The 23,852-nt window shown below is 29.2% G+C and overlaps 1 protein-coding gene across 2 annotated transcripts in view; it reads left to right on the top strand.

Annotated features, from left to right (window-relative positions):
• The first annotated feature begins 14,363 nt into the window (after window positions 1–14,363).
• The window catches only part of LOC119606186 (protein expanded), a 78,382-nt gene continuing 68,893 nt past the window's right edge, over window positions 14,364–23,852 (top strand). For both annotated transcript variants that reach the window (XM_037959601.1, XM_037959602.1), the window contains exons 1-2: window positions 14,364–14,560; window positions 23,086–23,391. The gene's annotated coding sequence lies outside the window, so the exon portion shown is untranslated. The remainder of the gene's footprint in view (window positions 14,561–23,085; window positions 23,392–23,852) is intronic.

The following is a 23,852-nucleotide window of genomic DNA, read 5'->3' as shown; positions in this document are numbered from 1 at the left end:
TGATTTATTTCCCCCAAAAATATTTAAATCAAATATCAAATTTCCTTTTGGCAGAGATTTTTGTTTGGCCATAACAACAAAAACTTTAATTTTGAAAACAATACAAAAACCAGGTGCAGTTTAAGCAAAAATTAAATAAAAAAGATTTTAAGGAAAAATAACAACAAGAGCACAAACAACAAAAATTTAAGCAAAAAACAAAAAAAAAAAAATATGTTGAAATTTAAAAAATGCGCGCCAATTTCACGCATACAACAAAAAACACATATGCCAGGCCACGCTAAGCAACAGTGAGCACAGCAACTACTACTTATTGCTACAACATATTCAACAAAAAAACTTACAAAAAAAAACACATATAAAAAAAAGCAAAATTTTAAAAAATAAAGATGCCAAGAAGGGACCTAAAGAATGCCAAAATAATATAAACGATTATATGAACAACACCAATAACAAGAACAACAACAACGGCAGCAACAACAGCAGCTGCAATTGTAGCAACAACCTAAGATGTTCCTTGAAAAAGTTGGAAGTTTTTAAGATGCTTAAGTTTTTTCTTCCATTTTCGAAATACGTTTAGGAGTTTGAAGCCGGGAGAAACTAGTAACGTTGACAGCATTGTTGATGAGGGTGTGGAAGGAAGGGGGAAACGATTTGACGCTGGTAAAGGCTCCTCTAAGTTTTATGTTGTATGATTGCCTGACTGGATTGTTTGGCTGGACGCCTAACTACTCGCATGCCTGTTTTTGACTTCGTGCTTTCGTGAATTCCTGTGTGATTGGCTTGTTGGCTTAATGCTGCTGCTGCTGCAGACGTTTCTTGCTGTCGCCGATTTTGTTGCTGAGTGGAATGAAAGACAAGTAATGCGAGTTTAACCCTTTGGAAAATAATTGAAAATTTAAGTATTTCTAACTAAAAAACTAGTCTATGGTTAGGTTAGGTTGATAGGAGGATGTCTAGTCTATAGTGTAGTCTATTCTATAGTGTAGTCTAGTCTATAGTGTAGTCTAGTCTATAGTGTAGTCTAGCCTATAGTGTAGTCTAGTCTATAGTGTAGTCTATAGTTTAGTCTATGGTGTAGTCTATAGTCTAGTCTATAGTCAAGTCTATAGTCTAGTCTATAGTCAAGTTTATAGTCTAGTCTATAGTCTAGTCTATAGTCTAGTCTATAGTCTAGTCTATAGTCTAGTCTATAGTCTAGTCTATAGTCTAGTCTATAGTCTAGTCTATAGTCTAGTCTATAGTCTAGTCTATAGTCTAGTCTATAGTCTAGTCTATAGTCTAGTCTATAGTATAGTTTATAGTCTAGTCTGTAGTCTAGTCTATAGTCTAGTCTATAGTCTAGTCTATAGTCTAGTCTATAGTCTAGTCTATAGTCTAGTCTGTAGTCTAGTCTGTAGTCTAGTCTATAGTCTAATCTATAGCCTAGTCTATAGTCTAGTCTATAGTCTAGTCTATAGTCCAGTCTATAGTCTAGTCTATAGTCTAGTCTATAGTTTAGTCTATGGTGTAGTCTATAGTCTAGTCTATAGTCAAGTCTATAGTCAAGTCTATAGTCTAGTCTAGTCTATAGTCTAGTCTATAGTCTAGTCTATAGTCAAGTCTATAGTCAAGTCTATAGTCTAGTCTATAGTCTAGTCTATAGTCTAGTCTATAGTCTAGTCTATAGTCTAGTCTATAGTCTAGTCTATAGTCTAGTCTATAGTCTAGTCTATAGTCTAGTCTATAGTATAGTCTATAGTCTAGTCTATAGTCTAGTCTATAGTCTAGTCTATAGTCTAGTCTATAGTCTAGTCTATAGTCTAGTCTATAGTCTAGTCTATAGTCTTGTCTATAGTCTAGTCTATAGTCTAGTCTATAGTCTAGTCTATAGTTTAGTCTATAGTCTAGTCTATAGTCTAGTCTATAGTCTAGTCTATACTCTAGTCTATAGTCTAGTCTATAGTATAGTCTATAGTCTAGTCTATAGTCTAGTCTATAATCTAGTCTATAGTCTAGTCTATAATCTAGTCTATAGTCTAGTCTATAGTCTAGTCTAGTCTATAGTCTAGTCTATAGTCTAATCTATAGTCTAGTCTATAGTCTAATCTATAGTCTAGTCTATAGTCTAGTCTATAGTCTAGTCTATAGTCTAGTCTATAGTCTAGTCTAGTCTATAGTCTAGTCTATAGTCTAGTCTATAGTCAAGTCTATAGTCTAGTCTATAGTCTAGTCTATAGTCTAGTCTATAGTCTAGTCTATAGTCTAGTCTATAGTCTAGTCTATAGTCTAGTCTATAGTCTAGTCTATAGTCAAGTCTATAGTCTAGTCTATAGTCTAGTCTATAGTCTAGTCTATAGTCTAGTCTATAGTCTAGTCTATAGTCTAGTCTGTAGTCTGTAGTCTAGTCTATAGTCTAATCTATAGCCTAGTCTAGTCTAGTCTATAGTCTAGTCTATAGTCTAGTCTATAGTATAGTCTAGTCTAGTCTAGTCTAGTCTAGTCTAGTCTAGTCTATAGTCTAGTGTATAGTCTAGTCTATAGTCTAGTCTACAGTCTAGTCTATAGTCTAGTCTACAGTCTAGTTAATAGTCTAGTCTAGACTATAGTCTAAAGGACCGACATTGAGTCCACATGCATAATTCTATTTCCCTCGCCTTATCGTACAACTATCCTTACCCACCATCATGGGTTAAGACAAAACATACCATAGAACAACAACTACTACAAATCTTTAATATAATACAACGTAAGTCAAATAGTTTCAGCCGATCGATCTGCTGCTGCCAGTCACTCAAATCAGCCAGCCTGCAGCTTGAGTTGTTGTTAAGTTAAAAATCTTGGACCAGGCAAACAGACATTGAAATTTTGAACAGTGAATTTAAATAAAACAAAACCAGTCTCCTCTTGTTACAACAGCAAGACAAGAAAAATGAAATAAGAAAAAAATAGAAAAACGCATACAAAAAATACCAGCTATAAACGGCTAAGTACAACGAAATGATAAAAAAAAATTTTGTAAAATATTTAGCCACGATTACGAATGGCTACGACCAACACAAACGAGCCTCCTAGAAAGCCCAACACCAACCATCGCTATACATTCTAAATAGAGACTAGTAAATGATTGCTGCCTCTGCGCAACTGCAAAGATTTCAAAACGAAATATGAAGGAAAAAATCTCCAACACTGTTGTCAATTTGACGTTATTCCAGACAAATTTGACGTCTAGTCTATAGTCTAGTCTATAGTCTAGTCTATAGTCTAGTCTAGTCTAGTCTATAGTCTAGTCTATAGTCTAGTCTATAGTCTAGTCTATAGTCTAGTCTATAGTCTAGTCTATAGTCTAGTCTATAGTCTAGTCTATAGTCTAGTCTATAGTCTAGTCTATAGTCTAGTCTATAGTCTAGTCTATAGTCTAGTCTATAGTCTAGTCTATAGTCTAGTCTATAGTCTAGTCTATAGTCTAGTCTATAGTCTAGTCTATAGTCTAGTCTATAGTCTAGTCTATAGTCTAGTCTATAGTCTAGTCTATAGTCTAGTCTATAGTCTAGTCTATAGTCTAGTCTATAGTCTAGTCTATAGTCTAGTCTATAGTCTAGTCTATAGTCTAGTCTATAGTCTAGTCTATAGTCTAGTCTATAGTCTAGTCTATAGTCTAGTCTATAGTCTAGTCTATAGTCTAGTCTATAGTCTAGTCTATAGTCTAGTCTATAGTCTAGTCTTAGTCTAGTCTATAGTCTAGTCTATAGTCTAGTCTATAGTCTAGTCTATAGTCTAGTCTATAGTCTAGTCTATAGTCTAGTATATAGTCTAGTCTATAGTCTAGTCTATAGTCTAGTATAGTCTAGTCTATAGTCTAGTCTATAGTCTAGTCTATAGTCTAGTCTATAGTCTAGTCTATAGTCTAGTCTATAGTCTAGTCTATAGTCTAGTCTATAGTCTAGTCTATAGTCTAGTCTATAGTCTACTCTAGTCTAGTCTATAGTCTACTCTAGTCTAGTCTATAGTCTAGTCTATAGTCTACTCTAGTCTAGTCTATAGTCTACTCTAGTCTAGTCTCTAGTCTAGTCTATAGTCTAGTCTATAGTCTAGTCTATAGTCTAGTCTATAGTCTAGTCTATAGTCTATAGTCTAGTCTATAGTCTAGTCTATAGTCTAGTCTATAGTCTAGTCTATAGTCTAGTCTATAGTCTAGTCTATAGTCTAGTCTATAGTCTAGTCTATAGTCTAGTCTATAGTCTAGTCTATAGTCTAGTCTATAGTCTAGTCTATAGTCTAGTCTATAGTCTAGTCTATAGTCTAGTCTATAGTCTAGTCTATCTATTCTAGTCTATAGAGTCTATAGTCTAGTCTATAGTCTAGTCTATAGTCTAGTCTAGTCTATAGTCTAGTCTATAGTCTAGTCTATAGTCTAGTCTAGTCTATAGTCTAGTCTATTCTAGTCTATAGTCTAGTCTATAGTCTAGTCTATAGTCTAGTCTATAGTCTAGTCTATAGTCTAGTCTATAGTCTAGTCTATAGTCTAGTCTATAGTCTAGTCTATAGTCTAGTTATAGTCTAGTCTATAGTCTAGTCTATAGTCTAGTCTATAGTCTAGTCTATAGTCTAGTCTATAGTCTAGTCTATAGTCTAGTCTATAGTCTAGTCTATAGTCTAGTCTATAGTCTAGTCTATAGTCTAGTCTATAGTCTAGTCTATAGTCTAGTCTATAGTCTAGTCTATAGTCTATCTAGTCTATAGTCTAGTCTGTAGTCCAGTCTATAGTCTAGTCTATAGTCTAGTCTATAGTCTAGTCTATAGTCTAGTCTATAGTCTAGTCTATAGTCTAGTCTATAGTCTAGTCTATAGTCTAGTCTATAGTCTAGTCTATAGTCTAGTCTATAGTCTAGTCTATAGTCTAGTCTATAGTCTAGTCTATAGTCTAGTCTATAGTCTAGTCTATAGTCTAGTCTATAGTCTAGTCTATAGTCTAGTCTATAGTCTAGTCTATAGTCTAGTCTATAGTCTAGTCTATAGTCTAGTCTCTAGTCTAGTCTATAGTCTAGTCTAGTCTATAGTCTAGTCTATAGTCTAGTCTATAGTCTAGTCTATAATATAGTCTTTTGCTAAAAGCTAAATCCGACACTTTTTGATGGGAAATGTTGGAAAAATTGGCAACACTGTTCCCTAACCTAACAGCCAACAAGCAATAAAATTCAACAACATAGAATTAAACGTATAAAAGTTTTGCTAAAAAATACAGAAAGACACACACACACACACAAATGTTAAAAAGAATCCAGCAAATCAAGCTCACATTATGCTGTGGAATGCGCCCAAGTGACGATATCGTAGCAGTTCGAAAGAATAAAAAAATATTGAAATAAAATTTCAGAAAAAAACGCGTTTACTTGCTTCATTCGTTGAATAAGCTCTATATGGTTAGATTGCAGATTGTATTCGCCGTATCTAGAGGAGAGCTGTATGTGTATATTGTAGACGACTCTTGCTGGATGATTGGATGGGAGTAGAGTAGGGTTTTCTGTGTCTTGTGCTGTTTAACTCTTGGTTTAGTTTGTTGTTTTTCTTACAATTTTTTGTATTTTTTTGTTTTTGCTCATTCATTTTATTTCGCTATAGCATGCATGTTGTTGCCTGTTATTGCTGCTGCTTTGTATTGAGACTGTAGCTGCGACTGTTGCTTGTTTGTTTGCTGCTTCACCCATACAATCATGGAATATCTAAATGGAATTTGAGGCATACCCTCTTATTCTCTTTTCTGGGGGGCTTTGAAAAAGAAATATCTTATTCTTAAGTATGAGTGTGTGTGTTTGTGTGGATCTATGTTTGTGCTACTGGGATTCTCATTTAGTTTGTAGTACAATTGTGTTTGTTCTCTGCTTGTTCTTTCTGTTTTTTTTGCAGTTTTTTTTTTTTATCACAAACGTTGTTGATTTAAACGTCGCTCAATGTAGAGTTGTTGGACAGTAGGAGATTTTGTATTGATTTTGATTAGGAATTATAATTTCAGTTTACATATAATGAAGACCATAAACTACACAAGGGACAAGTTTATAGCCTAGGCTCTTGTCTGGACTATAGTCTTGGCTACAGTCTGCGCTATAGTGTAGGTTATAGTCTGGTTATAGTATAGTCTATAGTCTGGACTATATTTCAGTCTATATTCAGGACTATAGTTTATACTTTAGTTTGAACTTTAGTTTAGTCTTTAGTTTGGGCTATAGTTTAGTTTATAACCTGGACTATAGTTTTGTCTTTAGTTTAGACTATAGTTTAGTATACAGTTTGACTATAATTAAGTCTATAGTTTAGACTATAGTCAGGACTATAGTTTGGTTTATAGTCTGGTCTGTAATTTAATATATAGTCTGGTCTATAGTTTAGTCTATAGTTTGGTCTATAGTTAAGTCTATGTATAGTTGTTTAGTCTTTAGTTTGGGCTATAGTTTTGTTTATAACCAGGACTATAGGTTAGTCTTTAGTTTTAGCTATAGTTTAGACTTTAGTTTGAACTATAGCTTAGTATATACTCAGGACTATAATTTAGTTTATAGTCTGGTCTGTAGTTTAATCTATAGTCTGGTCTATAGTTAGGTTTATAGTCTGGACTTTACTTTAGTGTATAGTCTGTCCTAAAGTTTAGTCTTTAGTTTAAACTATAGTTTTGTCCATATTTTGAGGTATAGTTTAGTCGATAGTCTGGACTATTGCTTAGTCCATAGTCTGGACTATTTTTAATTTATATTGTCTTTCAGTCTATAGTCTGGACTATAATTTAGTCTATAGTATGGACTATAGTTTAGTCTATTGTCTGGATTATAGTTTAGTCCATAGTCTGGACTATAGTTTTGCCTATAGTCTGAACTATAGTCTGTCTTTAGTCTGGAATATAGTTTAGTCTATGGTCTTTACTATAGTTTAGTATATAGTGTGGACTATAGGGTAGTCTGTGATCCGGACTATTGCTTAGTCTATAGTCTGGACTCTATTTTAGTCTATAGTCGGTATTATAGCTAGTCTATAGTATGGACTATAGTTTAGTGTATAGTCGGGACAATAGTTTAGTCTATAGTCTCGACTATAGTTTGGTCTATAGTCTGGACTATGGGCTAGTCTATAGGCTGGACTATAGTTTAGTCTATTGTCTGGATTATAGTTTAGTCTATATAGTTTAGTCTATGGCCTTTACTAGAGTTTAGTCTATAGTCTGGACTATAGTTTTGTCTATAGTCTGGACTATAGTTTAGTTTAGTTTACAGTCTGTGATCCAGACTATTGCTTAGTCTGTAGTCTGGACTCTATTATGGTCTACAGTCTGGACTGTAGCTTAGTCTATAGTATGGACTATAGTTTGTCTATGTCTATGGTCTTTACTATAGTTTAGTCTATATTCTGGACTATAGCGTAGTCTGTGATCTGGACTATTGATTAGTCTATAGACTGGACTCTATTTTATTCTATAGTTGGTACTATAGCTAGTCTATAGTATAGACTATAGTTTAGTGTATAATCGGGACTATAGTTTAGTCTATAGTCTCGACTATAGTTTCGTCTATAGTCTCGACTACAGTTTCGTCTATAGTCTGGATTATGAGTTAGTCTATAGTCTGGACTATAGTTTATTCTATTGTCCGGATTAGCCTCGACTATAGACTAAAGTCTAGGCTGTAATTTTGTCTATAGTCTGGACTATAGTTTTATCTATAGTCTGGACTATATGGTAGTAAATGATCCCGACTATTGCTTAGTCTATAGTCTGGACTCTAGTTTAGTGTATAGTCTGAGCTGTAGTTTAGTCTATAGTCTTGACTATAGTTTAGTCTATAGTCTGGACTATAGTGTAGTCTGTAGTCTGGACTATAGGTTGGTTTATAATCAGTTCTATAGTCTGGTCTATAGTTTATTCTATAGTCCGGACTCTGGTCTGCTCTATAACCTGGTCTATAGTCGAGAATATATACTAATCTCTGGTATATTCTGAACTATAGTCTTGTCTATATTCTAGTAAATTTTTTGCATTTTACTCCGAACTAAAGTCCTTTGTACAGTCTAGATCTGAACCAAATAATCTGTAAACTTCAACCACAACAGTAGGTACTTTTGTCCCACAGTCATCATATCGTTGTTAGTGAATTTTTGTCTTTGAAAAATATGTTGTCAGCTTACAGGTTGGTTCGTACGATCGTACATTTGATTCTACTCTCGGTTCTCGGTTTGTTGATTGTATTGTACCCTCGTTGTCTCCTAAACTATGCTCTTGTTATAATATTTATTTGTAAGTTTATTATTTTTTATTTGTTTTAGTGTTTTTTTTTTTTTCTTTCTTTTTGTTTGTTTTTGCCTCAAGAATCGCGTTTGTTTTTTTCAGACGTTCTTAAGTCTTGTTTTCGAAAAAAAACTGTTTTTTTTTTGTTCTTTAGTTTGATTTTAACTTTTTTTCGAGTATTTGTTTGATAGTTTTTTTTTTTTTTTTTTGCAAAAAATAATAAAAAAAAATCCAAATAATGCAGGGGAATAATAAGAAAGCAAAAAATATATAAAAAATTTCAAAAAAAAAAAAAAAGTAAAGAAGACCTTTACGTATGTACTGGCATAAAGAAAAGAATAGATAGTTTATCGCAATTATTTTATTATCACACATCAAAAGTAAACCGCTTAGTATGTCGCCTTAAAGCCGACAAAAGAATCAAAATCAGAAGAAATCATTCGGTTTGTTTTTTTTTTAGGTTGATATTTTTTTTTTTCGGACAGGGTTTGATTTTTTTGTGCTGTTGATGGCTCGTTCAAATGGGTTTGTTTTTTGTTTGTGGATTTAGCCCACAATTCAGTCAGTTGTTAACATTTGAATATGAAAGAATTTTCAACAATTTTATAAAATTTGGTCTTGACTTTTCGTTCAATCTAAAAGAAAAGATATTTTGAAAAATTTTGTATTGGTTTTTAATCATAATTATAATAATGATGATGATATTGATGATGATGATGTTGCGTTGACATGGATTGCATTATTCTTGTTGTTTAATAGCCAATGGCTAGTGACGCCCCGGAATGTGGATTATGTGACTTAAACAAGATTATTGAATATTAATTTAGAATGGTTTTTGAATTTTGAATTCGATTTTGGATCCTGGGTAACGTTTTAAAGCAACTGAATTGTCTTTAAATTGTCATTTCTTATTTCCAGATCTATTATTTTAAATTTTTTTCTTACGTTTTTTAATTATTTATTTTGTTTATTTTTTTTATATTATTTAACTCATCCCCAGCTGTATCAATAGTCTCATGTTTTATGAATAGGATTTTTTTTCTGCTTCTAAAAAGTGAAAAACAAAAGAATTTATTGTGCAAATATTTCTGCCAAATTTGTTGACACTCTTAATAAAGCATGAAAAGAATTTAAAAATTTTATTATTATTATTTGTTTTTAAATAAGAAAAGAAAGAAGGAAATGGCTGTAATGTTACACTCAAGAAAAAAATTTAGTAATCCCCACTCTAAACAAACCACAGCGATTTCAGATCTACGTTAAGTACGGTTTTACTAAAAATCAAATTGATAACAAAGTGGTATTGATTTGAGTTCATTTCGTACTTGATTTAAGAATTCATAAGATTTTACTAAAAAAGTTAAAAGTTAAAAAACCAAATTTCATGAAATTACAATGAAAATTGCTAGCTGTAGGGTGCTCACAAAGTTTCAATGGACACATACAGACAAGAATGTCTAAGTGCTTAACGTGAACACCGGCCTTGACGGCCTTATTTCACGGTGGTCTTTTTCATACACTGGGTAGACTTGAGAACGGTCTACCACGCGTCCCTGAATCCTTCTATGAAGAACTCAGGGTGGCAATATTTGTACATGGCTGTGCCGGTCCATGTACAAGCACTATGCTGAAGTACTCGAGCTCTCTAATCTCTTGCCATAATAGCCCCGTTGCTGAATGACAGGAATCAATCCCAATGCAAACCCCGATAAGGAAAAGGCAAGCACTGGTCTATAGTCAATAGAAGGAGTGACATCTCCAACATCAGATGAAATCAATCTTCCGGTATACTGGAAAGTGATCACCCTTTAGATGTCATGAAATTGCATGCATTATTTAAAATGTAATCTCCATCAACTAATGACCCATTCCAGTGCATGCCTTAACCTGGCTCTGTTGATCCGGCTAGAAATAGACCGAAATACTCAGTCAATAAATTAGATAATGTGACAAAGGATGTAGGAAGTCAATTCATACCCAATAATTGCCCCGACAAGTTGAGTGGCAGGTCTCAACCATAAGTCGCATAGCATGAAACAATATGCATCCTGTTGAGATGGCAACAGCACCGAGAACTTCCCTGAAGTAAAAGGTCTACTAAATCAGTACTAGTCTACTGTCGAGCAGAGTAGTCTTTACCGATCGTTCACCAACTACATCTGTTCCATTCTCAGAACATAAAGAACGATCTACGGAATGACTGGGGAATGAGAATTCCACAACCTATCCTAGCGCCCTACTACGCGAAGAGTAAGAGATACTCAACGGGTTCAGGAATCCAGCATAAATTGCTCTGTCACATCGCCCCGCGAATTTTGGATATAAACCACAGCCACTACAAGGATCCCGAAGGAACCTCAACCAACAGACCAGCCAGGACAAGTCCTGCGGAAAACTGGCCACCCGTAGAGCCTGAATATATGATGCTCTGCTTCGACTCCATTCCAAGGAAAGGCCGAGGATACATTTGATCATCACCAGTTCATAGTCCCGAAATTTTCATCGCAACAGCCGATCGCATTATTCGAACGCTATGCTGTTCGAGAGAGAAATAGTACAATCCACCTGTCCACAATCTTCGAGAAATAAATCTATATATCCGCTGAGATATAGACACATATAGAAATAGTACAATCCACATTCAATTCTGTTGATCGCCTTTTAAGATCACCTCAAATATTCCAGAAATTTCTTACTTTACGAATAATCTAGAAAGTATTCTCGAGATGTAATCGAGTAAGACATTCAAATTCTTAAAGCGGTTGATCCATTAGCTGCAGCGCTATGTGTAAAGATGCCTGTAACATGAGGTATTGAAGGAGAAGGATTGCATTGATTATATGTAATCTGCCTACAGGATCATCTAAAATATCTTGTATTGATTCCTGTAATTTATTGCAAGGATTCTCAAGAAACAAATTCAGAAATAGCTACACAGAATAAAGTAGTCTTAAGATGGATTAATTGGCCAATTTGAATGGTTAATTGAGTAGAGAAAGATTTAATGCCATTAAGCCTTGATCACAGCGATGATCATTACCGGATGATCCATTAGCTGTAGCGTTGCTTGTTAATATGCAAGTAATTAGAGGAATTGACGGAGTAGGATCGTGTTGATTTTATAAACTCCGGTAGCTTAATCGAGTATAAGGAAAAATTGAAGATCGCTTAATATGAGAATATTTTCAAATCTTAAGACAACAAGATATAAGGCGTCGCTTACAGCCGAACGTCTCTTTACTTTTGGCGAACTGGCCAAAGGCGGTTATAGGATACGTCATCAATGTATACTGGACACATTGGAAGGTTATACACAATCATCGGACGTGCCTGATCGCATATCAGACACAGAATATGTCGGAAACTTTGAAACTCTGATCCCAGATAGAATGTCTTGGTGAAGCGGAAAACTAGAGCAAATACCAGTAGGAATCCCTTGTTACACGGATGGCTCTAAATTGCGGCATAAAGTGGGTCTGGGGTTCTATATTGAAGACCCAGCAACAGAAATATACCACCGTTTACCAAATCATAACACAAGCTTCCAGGCAGAAGTCCGAGCAATAACGGAATGTGTAAATTGGATTAGAATAAATACTGGTGCCCACAGCCGTTAATATATTTACCGACAGCCAGAAGGCAATTGGAGCGATATCATGTGATAGAATTAAATCTAAGACCGCATTGGATTGTAAGAAAGCTTTAACTGAATACTCTCCCAGAGCTAAGGTTTACATCATAGGATACCAGACCATTCGGGAGTAGTCGGCAACGAAAGGGCGAATGTAATAGTTTTAAAGGGAAGGAACCTGACAAACGCAAAACGATTCGACGCAACAAAAGCTGAATTAATAATATGGGTGAGAGAATCCCATAAGGCGTCTGGAATAATGAAACGGTGGGTAGAACCACAAAGATCCTATGGGGTGACACTGATGAGAACAAGACCAGCAAGTCTGAAGTTAGTATGATGTACATATTCTGAGTGGACACACAGGATTACGAGCAAATATATTCCAAATTGGCTGTGCGGATTCAGCTGATTGTAGAGCATGTGGAGAGGACAGTGATACTTTGGAGCACTTTCTCTTTGCCACTGTTAAGCATTCGTCGAAGTTAGATCCAAGTATCTTGAAAGTGATGTTATTCCGGAAATAACATTCCTGACTAACACTGTTTGGAAAATTCTTACGAATTACATCCAGGAAACTGAGTTTCTGAACATTAAACCATTTTTTTCATGAAAATTAGCGCACAACAGGCCCGATAGTGGTCTAGATGTATTTCTTCGGATTTGATGTACTACACATCAACCTAACCTAACCTAAGACAACAAGATCATCTGAAATATAGTTAATTGAGTTAATTGCGTAGGAAAGCCTTTGATGCCTTGAGTAAATAAAGCTTTGATCACAGTGATGATCAATACGGGATCAACCGTGAGCTGCAGCGTTGCATGCTAAGATGCATGTAATTAGGGCGATTGAAGAAGAAGGATCGATCGCATTGATTAGATATATACCGGTAATTTATTTCAAGTATGAAGATCAATGCAAGATCGCTTAATATCAGAATATATTCAAATCTTAAGGCAACCTGCCTGCAAGATCATCTGAATGATCTTATGTAGAATAAAGGTGAATACATTCAAATCTTAAGGCAACCTGCCTGCAAGATCATCTGAATGATCTTATGTAGAATAAATTAAGATGGATTCAAGGGCCAATTTAAATGGTTAATGGAGTAGGAAAAGATTTGATAACATGAGTAGATGAAGCCTTGATCACAGCGATGATCAATACCCGATCATTAATGAGCTGAAGCGTTGCGTGAGATTGACGAAGGTAGGATCGCGTTGTTCAGATATACTTCGGTAACTTAATCGAGTATTAAGAACAATTCAAGAACGCTTAATATCAGAATATTTTCAAATCTCAAGACAACAAGATCATCTAAAATATATTTTGTATAAAGCAGTCTTATAATGGATAAAAGGATCAATTTGAATGGTTAATTGAGTAGATCAAGTTTTGATCAGATGAGCTTTGATCACAAACAATGATCAATACCGAAAGATCCATTTGGATTAAGGAAGTATTGGTCATGTAAGATTTGCCAACCTTAACTCTTTACATCAGCCACATACTTTTCTGCTCCTTAACATTTCAACGTTTTTTTTTTTTTTTTTTGAACTCCTACAAAGGTTTTCAGCATTTCTTTGGAACAACAACAACAACATTTCTATAAGCCAAAGATGATAAACTGACCTTGCAAGAAATTATGGTGATTTGGAGAAATAAAATTGTTCTTCAAATTCTTTGCCAATTAGATTTTTTGTTCCTACTTCTTTAGTACTTCTTGGTATTTGTTGTTGTTGTTGCGGCCATACCACACACACACACACCAACAAACTGGTAGACATTTCAAGTTGGCAATGCTAAATACAAATATTTTTATACAAAACGATCTTGAAAGAGAATAGAGTAGAGTAACGAGAGAGTGTTATAGTGAAAAAAAAGAGAGTAATATATATAGAAGAACGAACGGGGAAAATCAGTGGTAAAAAAAAGACCTCAATATACAAAATAGTTTTAAACACAGATACACAACACGGTTACATTTCTACACACAAACAAACGCAATACACTCACCATAATTGTTTTAATAGCAGGTACGACAACGACGACCACGACAATGAACGCAACGTAACGACAGCAACTTGTAAAGAAACAAATCCAACATTTTTACTCATACCACAATAATTCGTAACAAAAAAAAACCCGCGAGTATCTTTAAGATACACAGAGATACAGATTGCAAAGTGTACAAAATAAAATAACGAAAGAAAGAAAGAAAAAAAAATCCAAAAAACATTGTTGGAATGAATCTCTGATGGAATTTTTGTGTGTGCGAGGAAAAAACAAATGTTGCTGGTGCCCAGCAGTTTAGTTCAGTTTAGTTTACGGTGCTGAGCGAAGCGGTTGAAATATATAAAAGTTTTTGAAAAGATTTTTTTTTAAGATTTTATTTGAAAAAAAAGAGAAAATTATAAAAATACAAAAAAAACTTCTAAAAGTTTTATTAGAAATTATTTAAAAAGATTTATTAAAAAAAAAAGTTTTCAAAAAAAACTTTTTATAGTTTAAAGTTTGAAATTAAATTTGAAAATTACAACAACTCGTACTATAAGTTTATTTAAAAAAATATATATAATGAATTTATAAAAAAAAGAGAAAAATTTCCATGAAATACCACAACGAGAGTGATTTTGACTAAAACGCGTTGATTATAAAGCTGGCAATTATAAAAAAGGTGATTAAAAAAGAAAATTAAATTATTTTTGTGTTTTTTTTTATAAAAAAAAAAAATATAAAAAATTTTTATTTTGTTAAATTTAACAAAATTTCAAAAAAACCCATACAATTAAACAAAAATCAATTATGTTTAATAAATAAATTTGTGTTTTTTTGTTGCTCTCTTCAAAAGTCTTAGAGAGCAAGTTTAGAGAGTTAATTAGAGAGTGTGAGAGTATAGTTTTTCAAATACAAAAACAAGATCTTTTTTTTTCTATACAGTAGAAAAAAAAAACAACAACTCAACTCAAAAAAAAAAAATTTAACGACAACAACAAAATATATGGCATTCTTTTCAACAACAACAATAACAAAAACCACTACTTTGGCGACGTTAAATATACAAAATAACAACAACAACAATAATGAGAAACTAAACACGAAATGAAAAAAAAAAAACAACAAAATAAAACGAAACACATCAGGTTATTGCCGTAAAATGTATAAAAAAATTAAGTGATAAAGAAAAAAAAAAAAATACAAGAACCCCAATTCTCCCTTTAATTTACTCTCTTATATTTTGCTATTTTTCACTAAACAACTATTTTTCTCAGTGCATTTTGAAAAAAAAAAAAACAAATTGTTTTCAATAAAAAAAAACCGCTAAAAATAAATAATAATAAAAAATAATAATAAAAAAAAAATAAAAAACAATTGTTTAAATATACATAAAATAAAATTATATAAAGAAAAATAAATATTTTAAAAATAAAATAACAAAAAAAAAAAAAAATAAAATAAATAATAATTAACAAAAATTTTAATATAATATAAATAATTATAACTAAATATAACTAAATATATATTAAATATAATTATAAATATAATTAAAATTAAAAAAAATAGTAATAAAATTAATCTAATAATTGCTTAATTATGTAATTAAATACTATGAAAAAAACATAATAAAAAACATTTTATAATAAATAATTCCTTAATTATTTATTCAATTTAAAATTAAAAAAATAAATAAAAAACTTTTTATAATAAAATAATTTCTTAATTATTTAAGGAATTCAAATTAAAAAAATAAATAAAAAACTTGTTATAATAAATAATTTCTTAATTTATTAAAATATAAAATTTAAAAAATTAATAAAAAACTTTATAATAAATAATTTCTTAATTATTTAAAATATTAAAATTAAAAAGATAAATAAAAAACATTTTAATAAATAATTTCTTAATTATTAAAAATATAAAATTAAAAAAAAAATAAAAAACTATATTAAATTAAATAATTTCTAATTTTTAATAAAATAAATTCAAAACCATTATAAAATTAATTAAAAAATTATTTTCTTCTTTAATAACTATACAAATTTAAATATTATAAATAAATTAAAAAATAAATAAAAAACTTTTTATAATAAATAATTTCGGAAGGAGGGAAAAGAGGAAAAGGAAAAAAAAGAAAGAAAAAACACGGGAGAAGAAAGAAGGGCGGAAGGAGGAAAAGAGAAAAGGAAAAAAAAGAAGAAAAAAACGAGGGAAAGGAAAGAAGGGCGGAAGGGGGAAGAAAAGAAAGGGAAAACAAGGAAAAGGAAGAAACAAAAGAAGAAAAAGGAGGGCGGGAAAGAACAAGAAAGGAAAAGGAGGGGAAAGGGAAGAAAAGCGAAAGAAAGGAAGAGGAAGAAAAAATAAGAAAAAAAACAGGGGAAAGAAAAGAAAGAAAAACGGGGAAAGGAAAGAAGGGCGGAAGGAGGAAGGAAGGAAAAGGAAAAAAAGAAAGAAAAAAACGGGGAGAAGAAAGAAGGCCGAAGGAGGAAAGAGAAAAAGGAACGAAAAAAACGAGGGGTAAAGGAAAGAAGGGCGGAAGTGGTAAGAAAAGAAGGCAAGAGAAGGAGAAAGAAGAAAAAAAAAAAAGAAGAAAAAAAGAGGTTCGTTAAATAACAATAAATTAAAATTATTTTAAATTTAATAATTTCTTTACAACTTTAAATAATTATAAATAAATTAAAATTAAAAAAGAAATACAAAACATTTTAAATTAAATAATTTATAAATTCTTTAATTAAATAAAATTAAAAAATAAATAAAAAACAATTTAAATTAAATAATTTTTTAATTATTTAATCAAATAAATTAAAAAATAAATAAAAAACTTTTTATAATAAATAATTTCTTAATTATTAAAAAATAAAATTAAAAAAACATTTTAAATTAAATAACTTTAATAAATTTATATGAAATTTTCAAAACAATTATAAAATTAATAAAAAAAAAAAATTTTAAAAAATTATTTTCTTTAAATAATTTATAATTATTTTAAATTTAATCATTTCTATATAAATTGATAGAATTATAAATAAATTAAAAAATAAATAAAAAAGCATTTTAAATGAAATAATTTCTTAATTATTTCAGGAATTAAAATTAAAAAATAAACAGAAAACATTTTAAATCAAATAATTTTTTTTAACAAATTTATTCAAAATTTTTAAAATATTTATAAAATTAATAAAAAAATAATAAAAAATTATTTTCATTAAATAAAAATAAATTAAAATTACTTTAAATTTAATCATTTTTAAATTAATTTAAATAATTTCTTTAAATAAATAATAAATTAAAATAAAAAACAAAAAACATTTAATAATAAATAACATTTTAAATTAAATAATTTCTTTATTATTTAATCAATTAAAATAAAAGATAAATAAATAAAAACATTTTTAATTTAATAAATTTTTTCAACTTTAAAAAAAAAATAATTAAAAATTGTTAAAGTAATAAAAAACACTACATCATTTCTTAATTATTGAATTAATTTATTCAAAATTTTTAAATTAATTTTAAATTAAAAAAATTAATAGAAAAGGAATAAAAAATAAAAATAAATATAAATTATTCTCTTAAATAACCATAAATTAAAAATAAATAAAAAATATTTTAAATTTAATTATTTAATAAATTTATTTGAATTTTCTTAAAACTAAAAATCAATTAAATAAAACGTTAATATAAATAACTTCTTTAAAAAACTATAAACAAATGAAAAATAAATAAAAAACATTTTAAATTAAATAATTTCTTAATTATTTAATTAATTAAAATTAAAAAATAAATAAAAAAACATTTTTTATTAAATTACAATAAATTATTAAAATAAAATTAAAAAAAAAAATAAAGAAATTATAATTGTTTTTACGGAATTTTTAAAACTACTATGAAATTAACAAATTAAAAAATTAATAAAAAAGTAATAAAAAATAGTTTTATAAATTATTTTCTTTAAATAACAATAAATTCAAAATAAATAAAATTAAATTTATAAAAATACTTTTTTTTTTAAATTTAATAATTTCTTAATTATTTAATAATTTTGTTGTGATTTTTTTTAACAATTATAAAACAAAAAATCATTTAAAAATTAAATTGAATTTTGAAACAATTAAAATAAATTTAAATAAATAAAAACTTAAAAAAAATTTGCTTAATTTGAAAATTATAAAAATAATATTTAAAATACTATTTTTGAATACTATTTCTAAACAATTTTTTCTCATAAATTTTAAAATTTTCTAAGAAAAACTAAAATATTAAAAATCTTTTCTTTTTTACATTATTTTTAAATAACAAACTTTCAAAACATTCTTAAAATTAAAAAAATAAATAAAAATAATTAGATAAGAGTTGAAATCAAGCCTGAAATAATATTTTGTTCATAAATAATAAATTCACACAGTTCGAAGAAAATTAAATACTTAAATATAAATTATAAAAGTATATCAAAAGTGCACAAAAATTAATAAATAAATAAATGAATAAATAAATAAATTAATGAATAAATAACTAATAAAATTGAATAAAAAAACCATTGAAAATTAATTTCATTTAAAATAAATCATATTAAAAACATTATATGTAACAAAAAAACATTATTAATATTTAATAATTTAATATAAAATGTTATTAAATATTTTAAACAAATTTTAAACATTTTTATTATGAATTATTTTAGAAACGTATTTTAATATTTGAGATCCTGAATTGGTTTAAAAAAAGTTTTTTTATTTTTTTATTTATTTTTTTATAATTTCCTTGAAAAAAAATTTATTTTTTTTAGTCAAAAATCAATTTTTATTATTTTTTTAAATAAATTAAAATTTTTCAATTGTTCACAATTGTATTTGGGAGCCTCCAGTGAGTAGTCTCTCAAAGTTTTTGATCATTAATATAAGATTTATGATCTGAATAATCATGTGAAATCCCATTTCCTTGTTTTTTAAATAGTTATGCCACGCCTCCTATTCCTAATTCGCCAGTTTATAACTCAAATTTTCACATTTATAACAAAGTTGTTTGTGCCAAATTTAAGGATTCTAGCTATAAGCGTTTTCTAGATATTCACATTTTTGTATGTAATGCATATAGGAGGTGTCACGCCCCTTTTTAGTCCTACCATTTTTCCTTGAAATGGTTTATATGGATTACAATGTTGCCCTAAAGAACTTTTAGAATTCCAGCTCAAATACTTTGCCAGTTAGACGAAATTGTTTTATTTTATTTATATGGGAGATGCCATGCCCTTTTTTAGCCCTCCCATTATTCCTTGAAATTGTTTATATGGATTTTAATGTTGTTTACGTTCAACATTAGTTGTTTGTGCCAAATTTGAGGATTCTAGCTATAAGCGTTTTCTAGATATTCACATTTTTGTATTTAATTCATAAAGGAGGTGTCACGCCCCTTTTTTAGTCTTCCCACTTTTCCTTCAAATATGGATTTATATGGATTTTAATGTTTCCCTTTAAAAACTTTTAGAATTCCGGCTCTAATACTTTCCCAGTTAGACGAAATTGTTTTATTTTATTTATGTGGGAGATGCCACGCCCCTTTTTTTTAGCCCTCCCACTTTTCCTTCAAATGGTTTATATGGATTTCAATGTTGCCATAAAGAACTTTTAAAATTCCGGTTCTAATACTTTCCCAATTAGACGAAATTGTTTTATTTTATTTATATGGTAGCTGCCACGCCCGTATTTCTAATCCGCCCATTTATTTGCCCAAATCTTCACATGAATGACAAATTTATGTGTGTAAAATTTGTGGTGTCTAGCTTTAAGTGTTTCCTAGATATATAAATGTTTCTATTTATTTGATAAGATAGGTGCCACGCCCTCTATAACTAGCTATTCCTCCCACTTTTCCTTCAAATTTTCATATGGATGAGAAAATTGTCTTTACAATATATTCGACTTTTAAGGGAGAGGGCGTGGCAACTCTCAACAATTAAACAAACTTACATTGACCTTCGAAACTTGTTCGTTGGCCCGATCGATCTGTGTCTTAACAAAATCACCACTTCTGAAACGCACAAATTAACCTATGGCACATGTTCACCATTGATTTCGCTAAACAGTCCATGTGCTTTAGTAACTATTTATTAATTATACTACTTATTTAGTCATTGTTCATACTCTGCCAAAAACAAATCACTTAAGAAGGTTGAAGGGGGGGCGGCTGCTAAATGAAAAAAAAACATATTAATGTAATTATTACAAAAGTCGAACACCCAGAGCGAAAGGTATTAGTGTAATACACACACACACATTAAATCCTACATTTTAGAAAGGTCATTACAACAACAACAACAAAAATTACTCTCCCTCTCTCTCTCTCTAATTCCAAAAAGTAAACATTTAAAATTGATAAAACTATAAGTTTTTTAAATATGAATTTACCTAACGTACCACCCCCACACCCCCCAAAACTTCCCACCACTTAAAGTTTACTCACTCTCTTGTTTAACAAAGTTATGCTCTTTCTCTGATCTTGAAAGTAGTTGTCAATACACTGTGAAAATATATGAATTTTTGAAATAAAATGGACTATTTGAAATTGTGAATTGGTTGATTAAAAAAAGGTGAAAAATTTTGGTAATGAGTGTATAGCAAACATTTGTGTGATAATCGGTTTTTTGTTTAAAATCAACATTTTTGGGTGAAAGTAGATTTTTTTTAGCAAAAAGTAGATTTTTGCTCGAAATTTTTTAGGTGAAATAAAAATTTTTGGGTGATATGAAGGGTTCTAAGCGAAAAGTTGATTTTTGGGTGAAATAAGGATTTTTTAAGTGAAAAGTTGATTTTTGGGTGAAATTTAGAATTTGGTGAAATTTAGAATTTGGTGAAATTAAGAATTTGGTAAAATTAAGAATTTGGTGAAATTAAGAATTGGGAGAAACGTAAATCCTTGGACAAATTAAGATTTTTGGGTGAATTTAAATATTTGGTGAAAAGGAAATTCTTGGAAAATTTTTAAATTTTTAGGTGAAAAATCGATTTTTTAGTTGAAATTAAAATTTTTAAGTGAAATTTAGAATTTGATGATATTAAGAATTTGATGAAATTAAGAATTTGGTGAAAAGTAAATCCTTGTAAAAATTAAGATTTTTGCGTGAAATTAAATATTTGGTGAATAGTAAATCCTTGGAAAAATTTAAGATTTTTAGATGAAATGTCGGTTTTTTGGGTGAAGATTTTTGTTTGAAAAGTTTATTATTGGGTGAAATGAAGGTGAAAAGTAGTTTTTTGGGTGAAAGATGTCAATTTTTAAGTGAAAAGTTGATTTTTGGATGAAAACAAGATTTTTAAAGCAAAATATTGATATTTTAAAGAGAAATGTAGATTTTTAGTGAAATAAAGTGAAAAGTAGATTTTTAAGTGAAATGCAGATTTGTTGGTGTAACAAATAAATTTTTAGTGAAATGTAAAGTTTCGTGTGGAAATAAAATTTTTTGACGAAAATCAAATTTTTGTTTGATAAGTAGACGTTTGGGTGAATTAAGGATTTTTGGTGAAATTTAAATTTTAAGTGAAATATTTATCACCTTCCAGTGAAATTATGACATTTGGGTAAAATAAAGATTTTTAACTAAAATTAAATATTTAAGGTAAAAAGTTAATTATTATGAGAAATTAAGTTTTTTTTTTGTGTGAATAGAAGATTTTTGGGTGAAATACTTTTCACTTTTGGGTGAAAATAGGAATTTTGAGTGAAAAGTAGATTTTTTGGGTGAATTGAAGTTTTTTGGATGAAAAACTAGCATTTTGTGTGAAATACTTTTTATTTCACTTTTGGGTGAATTGAACATTTTTGGGTGAAATGTAAATTTTTGTTTGAAAATTAGTTGTTTGTTGTTTGAAATAAAGTTTTTTTGGGTGAAATACTTTTTACTTTTGGGCGAAATTGGGAATTTTGAGTGAAAAGTAGTTTTTTTATTTAAATTGAAGTAATTGGGTGAAAACCCAAAGTATTTTACATTTTGTGTGAAATAATTTTTATATCACTTTTTGGGTAAAATGTAAATTTTTGTGTGAAAATTTGATTTTTTGACGAAAATTCGATTTTTTTATGATAAGTAGACTTTTGGGTGAATTGAAGATTTTTTGTGAAATTAAAATTTTTAGGTGAAATACTTTTCACCTTTTGGTGAAATTATGACTTTTGGGTGAAATACAGATTTTTGAGTAAAATGAAATATTTTAGGTGAAAAGTAAATTACTGTGTGAAATTAAGTTTTTTGGGCGAATAGAAGATTTTTGGGTGAAATACTTTCACTTTTGGGTAAAATTAGGAGTTTTGAGTGAAAAGTAGATTTTTTGTGTGAATTGAAGTTTTTTGGGAGAAAAAACTAAATTCTTTTCTGAAATACTTTTTATTTCACTTTTGGGTGAAATTAAGATTTTTGGGTGAAATGTAAAGTTTCGTGTGAAAATTAAATTTTTGGACAGAAATTCGATTTTTATATGATAAGTAGACTTTTGGGTGAATTGAAGAATCTTGGTGAAATTAAAATGTGAAATACTTTTCACTTTTTGGTGAAATTATAACTTTTAGGTTTTTAGGCGAAATGAAATATTTTACGTGAAAAGTAAAAAAGTTAAAAAATCACTATAATCGGTTTTGAAGGACCTATGGAATTGATCTCCATTTCATTTAAGTCTTTCCAAACATTCTCCATTTCATGTATTTTTCAAATATTTGTGTTTGTTGGGTTATTATTGAAAACATTAAGCAGTAGAAGAAAAAGTAAAGCAACAAATGTTGAAATAAATAAAACGTCAAATCAGCAGAAAAAAATTTTAAAATTTTGACAACAAAATCAACAAGTTGTGGTGGCTTCAACACAAATCAAATAATACCGCGTGCTTTTTGAAACAAAATAAATGGAAAAGAAACTTGAAAAAAACCGTTTATAGCTCAATTAAATTTTCAAAAGAATTAAATAAAATTTAATGTAAATGGCAGATAAAGTAAATTAAGAAATTAAATGCGGCATTAAATAATTATAAATTAATTGAGAAAACAAAATCAAGATTAACATGAAGTAATTTAACAACCTAAAGAGTTCTGTAGAAAGATTTTGAAATTTTTGTTATAGAAACATCATTAAAAATGTACTTAATACTTATTTTACCCTTTTTAAACTTTTAAAATAATTAAAAATTTTTAATTAAATTTTTTTTCTTTTCTTTGCAGTGCGTGTTTTTCATTTCCCGCAAAACAAGTGCAAACAAGTGGCAAAACCTAAAAATTAAACGAAATTTTTGAAAATAATTAAGAGAAAATTTTTAACTGCAAATACATTTGTTTTGACAAATTTTCAAAAAAAATATTTCTGTTTTTGTTTATAAACTTTTATTACAATTTCGTTATTTGTGTGTGTGAATTTTGTTTTTGTTTTTGCTGCTATATATTTTATTGCTCTGTGGATTATGTTTATTTTGTCATCAATATGTTTGTATAAATTTATGCAAACGAGTGCTAATTTTAGCACTGCGTAAGGTGAGTGTTTTTTTATTTTTAGTTTTTCTTTGCTTACAATGGCTTAATTATTTAATTAGTTTATAATAACCCTAAAAAGATTTTCGTTAAATAATTAGTATTTAAGATAATTATGAGTATAAATCATTTTTAAGTAGCGCTTATCATAAATTTGTAGACCAAAAAACATAAAGAGAAAATAAGTGTGGAGAATATATAAACTAGAAATGAACTAGAATTGAAACTAGAACTGAACTAGAACTGAACTAGAACTGAACTAGAACTGAACTGACTGAACTAGAACTACTAGAACTGAACTAGAACTGAACTAGAACTGAACTAGAACTGAACTAGAACTGAACTAGAACGAACTAGAACTGAACTAGAACTGAACTAGAACTGAACTAGAACTGAACTAACGAACAGAACTGAACTAAACTGAACTAGAACTGACTAGAACTGAACTAGAACTGAACTAGAAC

Source organism: Lucilia sericata, unplaced genomic scaffold (genome assembly GCF_015586225.1).
Source record: "Lucilia sericata isolate MDLA Ls3-8-SP2 unplaced genomic scaffold, ASM1558622v1 Contig000557F_arrow, whole genome shotgun sequence".
NCBI lineage: Eukaryota > Metazoa > Arthropoda > Insecta > Diptera > Calliphoridae > Lucilia > Lucilia sericata.
The sequence above is the reverse complement of the archived record's forward strand: the minus strand, read 5'-3'. Positions and strand labels throughout refer to the sequence as shown.